The sequence below is a fragment of the Triticum aestivum genome, chromosome 5A (assembly GCF_018294505.1).
Source record: "Triticum aestivum cultivar Chinese Spring chromosome 5A, IWGSC CS RefSeq v2.1, whole genome shotgun sequence".
NCBI lineage: Eukaryota > Viridiplantae > Streptophyta > Magnoliopsida > Poales > Poaceae > Triticum > Triticum aestivum.
Window position 1 is genome coordinate 120,454,781 of NC_057806.1, and position 14,592 is coordinate 120,469,372.

Consider the following 14,592-nt stretch of genomic DNA (forward strand, 5'->3'; position numbering starts at 1 on the left):
CGACATGGATGGGTCACCGGGGCATGTGAAGATTATTTCTCCCGTTGCAACGCACGGGCCATTTTGCTAGTATATATAATCTATCCCTAATAGTAAAGCACGGATTGACTTCGTGGGTTCACCGTCAATACGCTTCTTCCCGTGATTTTACGCTTTCAGTTTAAATTTAAAACATATTCGAGGTGGTACTAAATTTTGTCTCTCCAATTGACTCAATTGACCGCTACGTTCTTGGTCGCTTAACTGGGCCGCGATCCAGTTGGCCTTGCCCCGTCTCTCACTGTCGAATAAACGGTTCTCGCTAATTTAACCCGCAGTTATTTTTCTTCGTCAACCCTCTGTGCATGTTTGGCTTTAGATCGAGCGGCGGCGCTCCCGAAGTCCCGATCCAATCGGGACATGTAGGACGACGGCGGCAGGGCTCCGGAAAGTGGGGAACGACGGGGAGGCGGGGAGGCGGCGGACGTCGCGGCGAGGCGGATCAGATCAGGATCCAGCACGGCGGCCGGCGCTCCATGGCCGTGGCGCCTCGGTCTCGTGGGAAGAAGAGACGTGGGAGAGAGAGGAGGTGAGATGGGGAGAAGAGAAGGCAGAGTAAGGACGGCGCGGATTCCGACGGTGGCTCCGGTCGGCGGATCCAGGTATGTGTCCCGATTCCTCTCCTCCTCGTAAAAAACGTATGTCGCATCGTCGCTAACTGCTAGAGATGCCCTTCATAAGTTCATCCTGTGGCCAACAACAACCCCCAGATCGCGTGAGAGTTCAGTGGCATGGGCATGCTCTCCCCTGATTGATTTTGTATCAAAGATTTTGTTGTGGCGTGTGGGCAGCACCCATGAGTGTTGGAAGTACATGTTCTATATACATAACAACTTCTCTGGTGACTTACTCATCTAATGGTCAGATACAATTTTAGCAACAGTGAATAGCCGCCTGATAGTTTTGTTATCTGCTTCTGAATGTTCATAATGTGTAAAATGAATCAATTTTACTATGATTTTACTTGAGAAGTTGAATCTGCAAAGTCTTGAGAACATTGACTATATACTCCAACACTGCAGGCCAACTCTTGATGGATTTCCAATGTGCTGCTGGCCTCCGAATTTTTTTTGTCGTGTAGCCGCTCCCCATCTCAGCGTGTGCTATCCACGGAAGCCGGCTCCTCCACTCAGGCCCTCTTCTGCAACGCCGACGAGGACGCTAATTCGTTTGAACCGATCTTCACGACCACGTGCAGGTATACACATGTGCTCCCCTGCCACCCCTGCACTGATTTAAGGCGAAATCCAATTGGGAGTTATTGATAGGCACCAATGTATTCTTGGTTCAGTTCCCCTGTCTTGAATTACGTTGATCCTTTTGGTAAGATCAAACTGAACATGCTGAACATCACTTGCCCAAACAAGTTGAACACCTTGCTACATTATTGCCCAATTTTGTAAAATTGATCATAGCACTCCTGCTATCATGTCATGTTTGCTAATACTTATTGAGCCATAAAACAGTGTTTTCTGTTTATAAGCTAGCCCTTCTTATTATGTTTCAAAAGATCGACAGTACCCATTACATTACTACAATACAGTGTAATATGAGAAACTGAGTTTTGGTTGCCAAGCAAATGTTTGTGCTAATTCCCACAAGAAATTTGTGTTTGAAGAATTATTACTTTATCAGGGAAATATCTTTTATATGGCTTCATGAAATCAGGAAATTGATTAAGCGGCATAGGAAATTGATTTAGCACTACCTCATTAAACATGAAGACTTATTCTTGATTTCGTGTTGATGTTCCAGATGGAATTTTTTTCATATGACATCAGGGATGTAGGATGATTGGGTGAACAAGCTTCATGTGAAACATCCAGATCCCGGTGGCGGTGCCTCCGTTCAGCATCCCATGCGGCGACGTCCTCCGGTATAATGGCAAACACCGGTAGGGGAGAGAGCAGAGCGGGAGGGGTATTGGGTCCATACCATTGTGGGCATTGCCAGTGCCATGATTGTGGTTAATACCCACAGGAGATTCTATTCCTGTGAGCGGATTAAACAGAGTTGAGTAAACATCATCCATAGGAGATACATGTGCTAATTAAGTTTAGAGGAGAAAGTGGTTCTTTATTCTTGTAATTTTGGTGCAGATGTCATACAGGGGGCAGAGAACAATAGTCTTTTGGGAATGCCTGTTAACTTTTTGGAGCTACCAGGTAAATTTTGGTATGAATTTATGTTAGTTCTACCTTTCCATGATGTTTAATTGTTCGGTTCTTAAGGGTTTGTAAGAGGAGATGGATTTTGACTACTCTATTTCGGAAGCCACGGATCTGCAGATGAAAAATAAAAGAGTGTGCATGGTGTTTTTTTTCTTACAGAATACTTTTATATGCCATGTTGTATTTTGCTTCAGGTTTAGGACTATTTGGTCTGCTACAAAATCCATGTTTTCAACTGCAAAATTTTAGTTTTATTATTATTATCATATTTACTATTTTTTGGTAGTAATATATAACACGGCGCTGGTGAAAAGCCTACTAAAAAGATTAATTAGTCAATAATGTTGTCTTAAGAACAGTAGTATTTGGCTTGAAGTATAGGCACTGTCAATTTTTTTTATGTTCACCACTATTGCCATGCGCTCCTATTTGTTGGTTTTTCCTATGGCAGTTTGGAGCAAGTGATTGGCCTATAAACTAATTAATATTCAAGCTTTCTGAGAATTTTTTTACTACGAGATAAGTAGATTATCATTTAACCCACAGCGAAGATAAAGTAGATTATGGTGACCGAGCTGAGCACACGCTGATTTAGTGCTTCGACCCTTCATGTTTATGATTCACTAATTCTGGTCCTTCCATTACTATTGAACTAAATTCAAAGTTGTTGCTATGTCAATTCGGTTGCCTGCTTGCCATAGTTTATCTCCCTATTTTGTGCCCTGTTGATTAGCTAATTGGCATGAGAAAGAAACATTATGCATCTACATGTATCTTATCTCTCTGAAGTCATAAAATTGTAGTGAGATGCAGTGCCCACGAAATTGGCATGTTTAAATATAAAATTGTTTCCTTTAATGATGGATGAGACCTTTTAGCTTAGCTGACATGTTTTTTGAATCACACACACACACACACACACACACACACACACACACACACACACACACACACATATATATCATAGCTTTGTGAAACGGACTTACAATGCTTTATGTTTTTAGTCCTAGAGTTATACACGAGCGTTCATTTTGCATCCAACGATGAATATCATTGTTAGATCAAAGGAGACTTTCTGAACAGAGGCGTTTTTCAGAAAAGCAAAAAGAAAATGACAGACAATCTATTCCAAGAAAAAACTACTCTTTCCATAAAAACAGATGAAGAACGCTAAGGTGGCTTCTTCACGTCTGAACTTCATGCTACGTATAAAGAACTAATCAGTTTAACCTTATTATCGATGTATATTAAAATTAGATACAAAAATGGTGCATAATAATGGGATAAAAAGCAGGTCATGCCCTTTTCCGCCCGGTGCAACGCACGGGCATTTGTACTAGTATAATCTATCCCTAATAATAAAGCACGAATTGACTCCATGGGTTCACCGTCATAATACGCTTCTTTTCATGAATTTACGCTTTCTGTAAATTTTGTAATTTTGTCCGTTTGCATACAATCCACGTTTTCTTCGTTGGTTGGTCCGGTCCGTCGCAAACCTTCCTATGTCAAGTGCTTGGGCCACATCGCCACATTGGGCCTCAGCCCGCTATCAGACTGTTGTGAAAATAAAGAAGGTGGAGAAAAATAATTGCTCACAGGGGATCGAGCTCACGACCTCCACTTCAATGTTGAGCGCTGCCACCAATTGAGACAAGTCTTGTTCACATGTAAAAGTAGAGAGGATATGTATACATAGCGACCATGCTTCCCAAAAAGAAGGAATTACGGGAGAAGAGGAATTATATATATACGGAGAAATTAAAAAGTAGAATTAAATCGGGCGCTCATATATGGAAGGAATGAAAGGGAAAATTATGGGGAGAGAGATGGTTTGCTGAAATTAATGGGAGAGAGACCAGATCAAATCCCAGCAATCCCAAATTATGGGAGAAAGACCCCAATTAAATCTCGCTCATATATGGAATGGAGGAATTAACTAAAGGCAGATTGATGGATTTAATGGAGGCCGATTATTAATTAAACTGACCGATTAAATCGGCATTCATACACAATGCCTGGAATGGGTCCAAAATGTGCCAATATTCCATATGTTTTTTTAAATTACAATATTCCACAAGTTGAACAGAGAAAGATACTACAAGTGGCACGCAGGCCAAGATATCGGTTGTGATCTAGAAAAGTAGGCATGATAAACAGTGTACACATGTTTAATAAAAGAAAAAGGGAAATAGATAACGGGAGATGAATATATTGAAAGTTTTTTTTTTGCAAAAAAGGAAATATACTCACTCCTTATATGCGACAATCGTTGTGTAGCAAATGGTTTAAGGCGTGACTGGTACGCAATTACTCAGAATATTAATGTTTTCTCTTTTTGTTGGACATTGCTTATCTCCTTTGATTACTAAGCCTTTTAATATCTTTGATTTTTTACTTCCTGTTTTGATGTCAGCTTCACGTTAGCTTCACAAGTAAAACACAAACACGAGGTGCATCATTTTGCTTCTAACCTCAGGGTATTTCTTTTCTTTCTTGAAGTATTAGCGAATTTCCACTCTTTGTGTCAAGAATATGGTCCTTGGTACTTTAATTTACTTCTAATATTGTTATGCTACCTGCAACATTATTTAAATAGTAAATTGTATTTTGAGTTTATAACCATTTTCATTTTGTACCGTTGCGACGCACGGGCCTTTTTGCTATAATAATAAAGCACGGGTTGAGTCTCTCGGGTTCACCGTCACAATACGCTTCTTCCCGTGATTTTATGCTTTCAGTTTGAATTTAAAACATATTCGAGGTGGTACTAAATTTTGTTTCTGCAATATTATCGACGTTTGTGTCCTGGATATATATATACCTAAAAAAAGGAGGATTCGTCCGCCGCTGGGTTTGTTATCCGTATGGGCCTCAGTATGAACGGCCCAACCGAGCCGAGGGAAAAGAGTCTCAGCTGGGACTCTTCTTCACCTCCTCATCCTCTGGGCTTGGAGGAATCCTCCTCCGCATATGATGGCAACTCCTCCGCCACTCCTTCCAAAATGGAATGATTCATGTCGTCCCGTGGTCACTTAGTGCATGGATGTCCTTTATGTGCTGGTGGGTGTTCCCATCGTGATAAAGACTCTTCGTCATTAAGGTAACAATAACAAAGTAATACTGTAGATTGATTCTTCACAATATACATCCTTTTTTTTAAACTGAAATAACTAATGCACATCTCCAGACATAAGTTGTGGATCATGGAACCTGTGTTGATGCCCAGATATGTCACAAAACCGTTAGGTTAATTTGCTCTCTTTTTTTGTGGGAAAGTTAATTTGCTCTTATCCATGAAATGTAATTGAGATCTATAGAATGCAGATCAGATGCACCAAGAAAGTAAAGATTGTGTTGTCACAAACTATGATCTGATGTAGTGATATTTTGTTCCTTTTTGGTGAATCTGAACTATATTACGTTTTCATGGAAGCCTTTTCTTTCCCCTCTCTCATCATACTACTGCTCTTATCCTTGCCTCCTATATAAACAAAGGAATATGGTGGCTGCCATAGTGATAGTCCTCCTCAGCGAAATCCGGATACATAATGTTACATCAACAACTTCAGAATATTATGGTGATGCTCGACATTCAACTTTGCACCCACACTACCTTTTTGTTTTATGTTCAAAATTGACAGATTTTCATGTGTTTTACTATGAACTAATTATTAGAAAATATTTCTTTGTGAATTATGAGATTGGTCCTTCAACATGGCATAGAAAATGCACTTTTTAACACTTCAAATAATATTTTTGCTACTTTCATAGTTGTTTGAGTTTTTATTTAAAATTTCGAAGAATAAGTTTATTTATTTTGTACCCGTTGCAACGCACGGGCATTTGTGCTATAGTAGTAGTAATAGTAATATAAAGCACAGATTGACTTTGTCGGGTTCACCGTCACAATGCGCTTTCTTCCTATGTCATAATACGCTTCTTCCTGTCCGTTTTTTCTTGATTTTGATATTTTTCTTAATATCCAAGGTGGTACTATCTATTTCTTCAACGATGCGTTTCTTTACCTTTAACGATAATGATTGAGTTTACCGTCGCTGGCTTGGGCTGTTTTTATCTATCAATAGCACTGGGCCACGTGAACGCTAGCTTCTCTTATGGGCCGCGAGTTCACCGTGGAACGGCTGTTAGCAACTGGTTCACGTGAAGCCTAGCTTCACTTATGGGCCGAGAGAACACGAGGAGTAAAAACTTACGAACTCGAACGCGAGACCTACAGAATATAGAATACATGGCTTACCATCACACCAACAACGTGTTGTGTTCGAATTCATAGCGTCGGTATTACATACAACTAGGAAACCACCACTATTTTTCTAAAGAAAAGAAAATTTCTACTATAAAACAAATTTGATCCCTCGATCTAACCTGTTGTCGTCGAAGCGTGGTCGCCGAGGATCCTGGCGAGGTAGGCTCACGAGAGGTGCCACTGAGGTCGAGCGACGGAGTAGAGGAAGATTCGGCCCCACGGCTCCAGCACGTATGCGTGGCTCTCGGCTGCAGGAACAACGAGGTGGTCGTCGTGCAGCGCCATGATGGGTGCTATTGGAGTATTGGTCATATCTCAGGGACGTTTGTGCCTACTCTCTCTTCTGATCCATGGAGGCGAGATCCGGTAGCAGCGTGATGCCATGTGCTTGTACGACCTCCTTCACCGGCAACAGGGGTGCATCAGCGGCTCGATCCTTGATCCTTGCGGCCCCGGTGAGGAGGGGCTGGGGCAGCTGCGGCTTGCGCACTCTCTCTCCACCTCAACCGCTGTCCCTGCCTCCACTTTGAAGCCCGTGAGTGGCTTCTAATATGCCCTTTGATTGATCAATACAAACTGCAAACAGAAAGATGACCCAGTGACTAATCAAGTCAGATGTTGATCAGATCGAACGATAGATACAAGGGAAGAAAACGAGCTTGGCGGCTACAACCTGCTGCAGATGCTCTGGTTCGATGGAACCAAAAAGCTAGCGTTGCATCTTACCATGTTGTTTTCTCCATACAGTGATAAAGCTTTTAAACAATCCTTGCATGCATACCTAATCTTTTAGTGTAATATTTTATTATATGGTTCATCTCTAAGAAGGCCTGTTCTGACTTTGTGATGTCTATATCCAGTATAGAGCACTAACTAAAATCACCGGAGAAAGGATTAGCGGCAGCTAAATTTGCAGTGAAATTGTAGCCTAAATTGGTACGATCTCTTGCGATCTCCCGCAACCTGGCAAATTGTGGGACGACTTCGTAGCAATGAATGAGACGCGATCGCGGCCAAATCGCCCGTGATTTGAAAACATAGTATAAAGTAGTTCGGCTTGACATTCAATATTGAGTGGTCATACATATGATTAACATCATACCATCTAGCACTACTTTTCCATGGCTGTAATCATTAGTATTATAGTTCTTTTGTTTTACAGAATTATCTGTTCAATTTCTTCCTGTCACAGAGTAAGGAGGGCCATCTTTTCCAATCGGCAAGTGAGCTTTTACCCTTAACCTATAAACATGGAAGATAAATCACTTCCATGTCGCGAGGAATAAAGTTAATAGTCTCCAAAGGCAAATGATGCTGACATCATATTTGAGCCATGGACCATTTGGCAGAGGTATGTCTACTCCTATGAAAAACAGATATCACTCCATTAGTTTCCTGGCGATGATTAGATTTCTTTTGTTCCCTTCTATAGACTGTGGTCATTAATCAAGTTCACCGTGTTGTATAAGCCTGGACATTACATAGTAAATTTAGCCAGAGTTCATTATTAGGTTTGCAAAAAGAGTACAGATGGTCATGTTCAATATTTAGTTGTACCTTTTCAAATGACTGACACGAGGTTTAGCAAAAGTAACTTTACGATCTAGATATGCACCTTTCTATAGAGGTTGTCGTGCCTTGTTATGAAAGTGGAAACATATTTAGATTTCCTAGATTTATTCATTCGTCAGTTGGACGTTTTAGACTCATCCGTTCTGGGGGGTCATGTTTCTATGTAGGCTTACATGTCATTCTTGACTTATCATGACACCTGACATTTGCCCTATAGCAAAGTACGGATCTTAAGGAGAATATGTGACTACACGGGTGGAGTACTTTCTTAAAATAGACTTGTGTGTATGAGAGATGGGGCAGTAGGGAGTTATTAGGGGTGTTGTATTTTTCTTCTTCCGTTGCAACGCACGGCCATGTTTGCTAGTAAAAAAAGCACAAACATGTGGCTGTTCAGGAACCGAACACAGATCGATAGAGAAGGAAAGGCTTATTCGAGCTTAGACCAGCACCACACTGATTGGTCACTTGTGAATTTCATTGCGCTAACTATACGTGAAGTAATATTGCCGCGGGATTTATTTATCATTTATTTTATTTTACTTTTATAAAATTGTGAATTTGAAAATGTACATTGGTTTTGAAACAAAAGTTCACAAACCTTAAAAAAGTTCATCGATTTTGAGAAATATTTATTCATTTTTGAAGAAAAGTTCACAAACTTAAAAAAGTTCACCAAATTTGGAAAAAACTTCATAAAAAAGTTTGAAAAGTTCATCATTTCAAAAAAGAGTTCATCATTTTCAAAAAAAAGTTCACCAAATTTGGAAAACGTTCATCAAATTGAAATATTAGTTCACTGAATTTGAAAAAAGTTAACTGAATTTAAGAAAAGTTCACCCATTTTGAAAAAATATTCATCAAATTTGAAAAAAAAGTTTATCAAATTAGAATTTAGAAAATAATCCGCGTATTTAAGAAAAAAAAGGAAAAACAAAGAAAAAGAACAAGAAAAAAAGAAAAAAGAAAAAAGAAAAAGAATAGAAACGTGACGAAGATAATAATAAAAGTAAGGAAAAAGCAAGCAGCACAATTAAGAGTTGCTGGCGTAGTGGTTCCTTTTGTTACCTAGGAGCGCAGAGATTCTGAATTCGACTCCTTCGGGAGTGCCAAATAGGATTCGTAAGAGAAAACGTACTCATGTGCGTCACTTGTGGCAACTTGCATCCTGCAAAAGCATAACCGTGACTCTTGCGGAAGGCAAAAAAATATAAAACATATTTTTTTTCGTTCCCGAAAGGCACGGTCGTGACTCTCGCGAGAGCACAACCGTATTTTTCACGGAAGCAAAACCGTGACAATCATAAAAGAAAAAAACATGTTTTTTCACAAAAAAATATTAAAATATTTCTTGACCCAAAAGCTAAGGAAGACCGATGGACAGCTGAAATGTCAAAAACCCCGGAAAAAAACCGTTTAAAAAGCCAAAAACGTGTGTGCAAAAATAAAATATAAAAACAAAATTCGAAGGGAGCGCCCAGAGCGCGACACCTGGCAGGCGGCTGAGAGCGCGCCAAGTGGCGCTGATCGTTGCGAGGCTCCTAAAGGAGCGCTCGTCAATTAGTTGCTTTCGAAGCATGCCGTATGTATCTTTCTAGCTCGCTTCATATAGTTAGGCCGACTGTCGGGAAACGTAGCATGCAATTTCAAAAAAATTCTTACGCTCACGCAAGATCTATCTAAAAGATGCATAGCAACGAGAGGACGAGTGTGTGTCCACTTACCCTCGTAGACCGAAAGCGAAAGCGTTTGACAACACGGTTGATGTAGTCGAATTTCTTCTAGATCCGACTGATCAAGCACCGAACGTACGATACTTCCGAGTTCTGCACACGTTCAGCTCGATGACGTCCCTCGTCCTCTTGATCCAGCAAAGGTGTCGAGAAAGAAGATGAGTTTCGTTAGCACGACGATGTGGTGACGGTGATGATGAAGTGATCTGCGTAGGGCTTCGCCTAAGCACTACGAAGATATGACCGGAGGCGTAAACTATGGAGGGGGCGCCGTACTCATGTGCGTCACTTGTCACAACATGGGAGTTTTCCTTTTTTAGATCCATTTATTCAAAACGTTTTATCTCTTAAACCGTGCGTTCAAATCTCGAACCGTTTTCATCGTTGGATTCCTCGCATCGAGATCTTCAAAACTAGATCCCATGTTGATAGATTTTGATAAACTTTTTTTCACCAAAAAACGGACGAAAAAACTGAATCGGGAGCACGGGTTTTTTCCTTTTTTGAAAGACGCACGCCCGTGCCTCTCGCAAAAGCATAACCATGCCTCTTGTGGAAGGCAAAAAAAAAACAGAAAACATGTTTTTCTCGTTTTCAAGAGGCACAACCGTGCTTCTCGCGGAAGCAAAACTGTGTCTCTCGCGGAAGGAAAAAAATAGAAAACGCGTTTTTTCGTGTCCGAAAGACACGGCCGTGACTCTTGCGAAAGCACAAACCATACCTCTCGTGGATGGAAAAACAGAAAACACATTTTTTTTCGTTTCCGAAAGGCATAGCCGTGACTCTCACGAAAACACAACCATGTTTTTCGTGGAAGCAAAACTGTGACACTTGTGAAAAAAAAATGTTTTTTCATGAAAAAATGATTTTTTTCCACCCAAAAGCTAAGGAAGACCGATGAAAAACCGAAACGTAAAAAACCTGGGAAAAACGTTCAAAAAGCCGAAAACGTGTGCGGAAAAATAAAAAATAAAAACAAAATCCAAAGGGAACGTCCAGAGCGCGACACGTGGCGGGCGGCTGAGATTGCGCCAAGTTGCGCTGATCGTTGTGAGGCTCCCAAAGGAGCACTCATTAATTAGTTGCTCTCGGAGCATGCCGTGTGTATCTTTCTAGCCCGCTCTTGGGCCGACTGTTGGGAAACGTAGCATGCAATTTAAAAAAAAATCCTACGCTCACGCAAGATCTATCTAGGAGATGCATAGCAACAAGAGGGGGAGAGTGTGTCCACGTACCCTCGTAGACCGAACGTGAAAGCATTTGACAACGCGGTTGATGTAGTCGAACTTCTTCTAGATCTGACTGATCAAGCACCGAACGTACGGCACCTCCGAGTTATGCACATGTTCAGCTCGATCACGTCCCTCGTCCTCTTGATCCAGCGAAGGTGTCGAGGAAGAAGATGAGTTCCGTCAGCACGATGACGTGGTGACGGTGATGATGAAGTGATCCGCACAGGGGGATTCGCCTAAGCACTACGAAGATATGACCGGAGGCGTAAACTGTGAAGGAGGGTGCCGCACACGGCTAACAATTCTTGATGTGTGTTCTAGACGCCCCTTCCCCACAATATATATATATATATATATATATATATATATATATATATATATATATATATATATATATATATGGTCGCGCTATTCGTCATCCTGATTGAGGAATAGTTATTCTTCACCCCCTTCTATTTTATCATCAATGCACCGTAATTTTACGTTCCGTAAGTTTTGTCTTATTTCCGACGTAAAAAGAGACCGTAAGAAAATATATAATCGCCGTAAAAAATATTTTATGTTATGTAAAATTACAAACGTAAAAACATAGTCTAAAATACACATAAACTACAAATTTTCTTGTCTTATGACCTATATTTTTATTTTTTATGTCAAATTTTACGTAGTGAATCAATAGAAATGTAATTATTTGAATTCTAAATATAATTTAATTATTAAATGATCGTAAGATTACCTCGGGTGAAGAAATACTTATTCTGCACCCCGGATGATGAATAATAACACTATATATATATATATATATATATATATATATATATATATATATATATAAGTGGGAGGGGGAGGAGAGGCAGCCAGGGGCGCCCCCCTAGAGGCCCTGCCTTTCCCTGTGCCCCCCTTTCCATGTATGCATGAAGGGGAAGGAAAGAGGGGGGTGAGGGAAGGAAGTATGAATCCTAATCCACGCTTTCATTTCCCTTCGAGAAAATTCCTTATTTGACACTGTCTTAAAATCTGGTTCCTTATTTGACACGGGAAATTTTTTTCTTCCCTATTTGACACTAGTCCTAAATTTTATTCCCTATACGACACTTCCGTTCATTTTGAGTCTAAATGACACCTGAAAAGACAATTTTGCCCCTCATGTGGTATGTGTGCGCGCGTGCGTGTGCTGTTGCGTGTGTGGGTGCACGCGCACATGTGTGCTGCTGCTGCATGTTTGTGTGCATGTGTGCTGCTGCGTGTGTGTTTGCTACTGCGTGTGTACGTGCGCGTGTGTGTGTTGTTGCGTGCCTATGTGTTGCCTGCGTGTATGCTGCTGCGTGTATGTGTATGTGGGTGTGTTGCTGCGTGTATGTGTGTGCGTGTGTGTGTGAACGCGCGCGTGCGTGTGTGTGCGCGTGCGTGTGTGTTGGTGCATGTGTATGTGTTGATGCGTGTGTGCTTCTGCTTTCGCACTGATGCTGCGTGTGTGCGCTATTGCCCCCACACACATACCACATAAGGGACAAAAGAGTCTTTTTATGTGTCATTTAGGCTTAAAATGGACGAAAATGTCATATAGGGAATTAAATTTAGAACTTGTGTCAAATAAAGAAGAAAACCTTTTTCAATGTCAAATAAGGAAGCAGATTTTAAGATAGTGTCAAATAAGGAATTTTCTCTTTCCCTTCCCCCTTTCCTTCTCCTCCTCCTATAGCCTTATAGGGCTCACGAGCCCCTTGTGGGCTGGTGTGTTCCTTCACAAGGCCCATGTGGCCCATAGGATTGCCGGGGGGGGGGGGGGGTACCCGAAACACCTTTCGGTGACCCGATAAGTACGCGATACCATCCGGAACACTTTTGGTGTCCGAATACCATCGTCATATATATAAATATTGACCTCTCGACCATTTCGAGACTCCTCGTCATGTCCGTGATCTCATCTGGGACTCCAAACAACATTCAGTCACCAAATCACAAAACTCATATAATACTATATCATCATCGAACGTTAAGCGTGCGTGCGGACCCTACGGGGTCGAGAAACTATGTAGACATGACCGAGACATTTCTTCGGTCAATAACCAATAGCGGAACCTGGATGCTCATATTGGCTCCTACGTATTCTATGAAGATCTTTATCGGTTGAACCATTATGACAACATACGTTATTCCTTTTGTCCATCGGTATGTTACTTGCCCGAGATTCGATCGTCGGTATCCACATAACTAGTTTAATCTCGTTACCAGCAAGTCTCTTTACTCATTCCGTAATATATCATCTTGTAACTAACTCATTAGTCACTTTGCTCGCAAGGTTTCTTATGATGTGCATTACCGAGAGGGCCCAGAGATACCTCTCTGATACTCGGAGTGACAAATCCTAATCTCGATCTATGCCAACCCAACAAACACCTTCAGAGATACCTGTAGAGCATCGTTATAATCACCCAGTTACCTTGTGACATTTGGTAGCACACAAGGCATTCCTCCGGCATCCGAGAGTTGCATAATCTCATAGTCGAAGGAATATGTATTTGACATTAAGAAAGTAATTGCAATAAAACTGAACGATCAATATGCTAAGCTAACGGGTGGGTCTTGTCCATCACACCATTCTCCTAATGATGTGATCCCGTTCATCAAATGACAACACATGTCTATGGTTAGGAAACTTAACCATCTTTGATTAACGAGCTAGTCTAGTAGAGGCTTACTAGGGACATAGTGTTTTGTCTATATATCCACACATGTATCAAGTTTCCTGTTAATACAATTCTAGCATGAATAATAAACATTTATCATGATATAAGGAAATATAAACTAACAACTTTATTATTGCCTCTAGGGCACATTTCCTTCAGTCTCCCACTTGCACTAGAGTCAATAATCTAGTTCACATTACCATGTGATTTAACACCAATAGTTCTCATCTTTATGTGATTAACACCCATAGTTCACATCACCATGTGAGAAACAACCAAAGGGTTTACTAGAGTCAATAATCTAGTTCACATCGCTATGTTATTAACACCCAAAGACTACTAAGGTGTGATCATGTTTTACTTGTGACAGAAGTTTAGTGAACGGGTCTGTCACATCCAGATCCGTATGTATTTTGCAAATTTCTATGTCTACAATGCTCTGCATGGAGCTACTCTAGCTAATTGCTCCCACTTTCAATATGTATCCATATCGAGACTTAGAGTCATCCGGATCGGTGTGAAATCTTGCATCGATGAAACTCTTTACGACGAGCTCTTTGTCACCTCCATAAACAAGAAACTTATCCTTAGTCCTTTTCAGGTACTTCAGGATGTTCTTGACCGCTGTCCAGTGATCCACTCCTGGATTACTTTGGTACCTCCCTGCTAAACTTATAGCAAAGCACACATCAGGTCTGGTACACAGCATAGCATACATGATAGAACCTATGGCTGAGGCATAGGGAATGACTTTCATTTTCTCTCTATCTTCTGCAGTGGTCGGGCATTGAGTCTGACTCAATTTCACATCTTGTAACACAGGCAAGAACCCTTTCTTTGACTAACCATTTTGAACTTCTTCAAAACTTTATCAAGGTATGTGTT

At 40.9% G+C, this 14,592-nt stretch overlaps 1 long non-coding RNA gene across 2 annotated transcripts; it reads left to right on the top strand.

The window, feature by feature from the left end:
• The first annotated feature begins 232 nt into the window (after positions 1 to 232).
• LOC123102575 (uncharacterized) lies at positions 233 to 2,915 on the top strand. Of its 2 annotated transcripts, none has more exons than XR_006449060.1 (3): positions 233 to 641; positions 1,062 to 1,237; positions 1,795 to 2,915. It is a non-coding gene; the product is annotated as an uncharacterized lncRNA (long non-coding RNA). The 2 variants fall into 2 exon arrangements; XR_006449061.1 differs by having other exon boundaries at positions 250 to 641; positions 1,821 to 2,915.
• Positions 2,916 to 14,592: the final 11,677 nt, after the last annotated feature.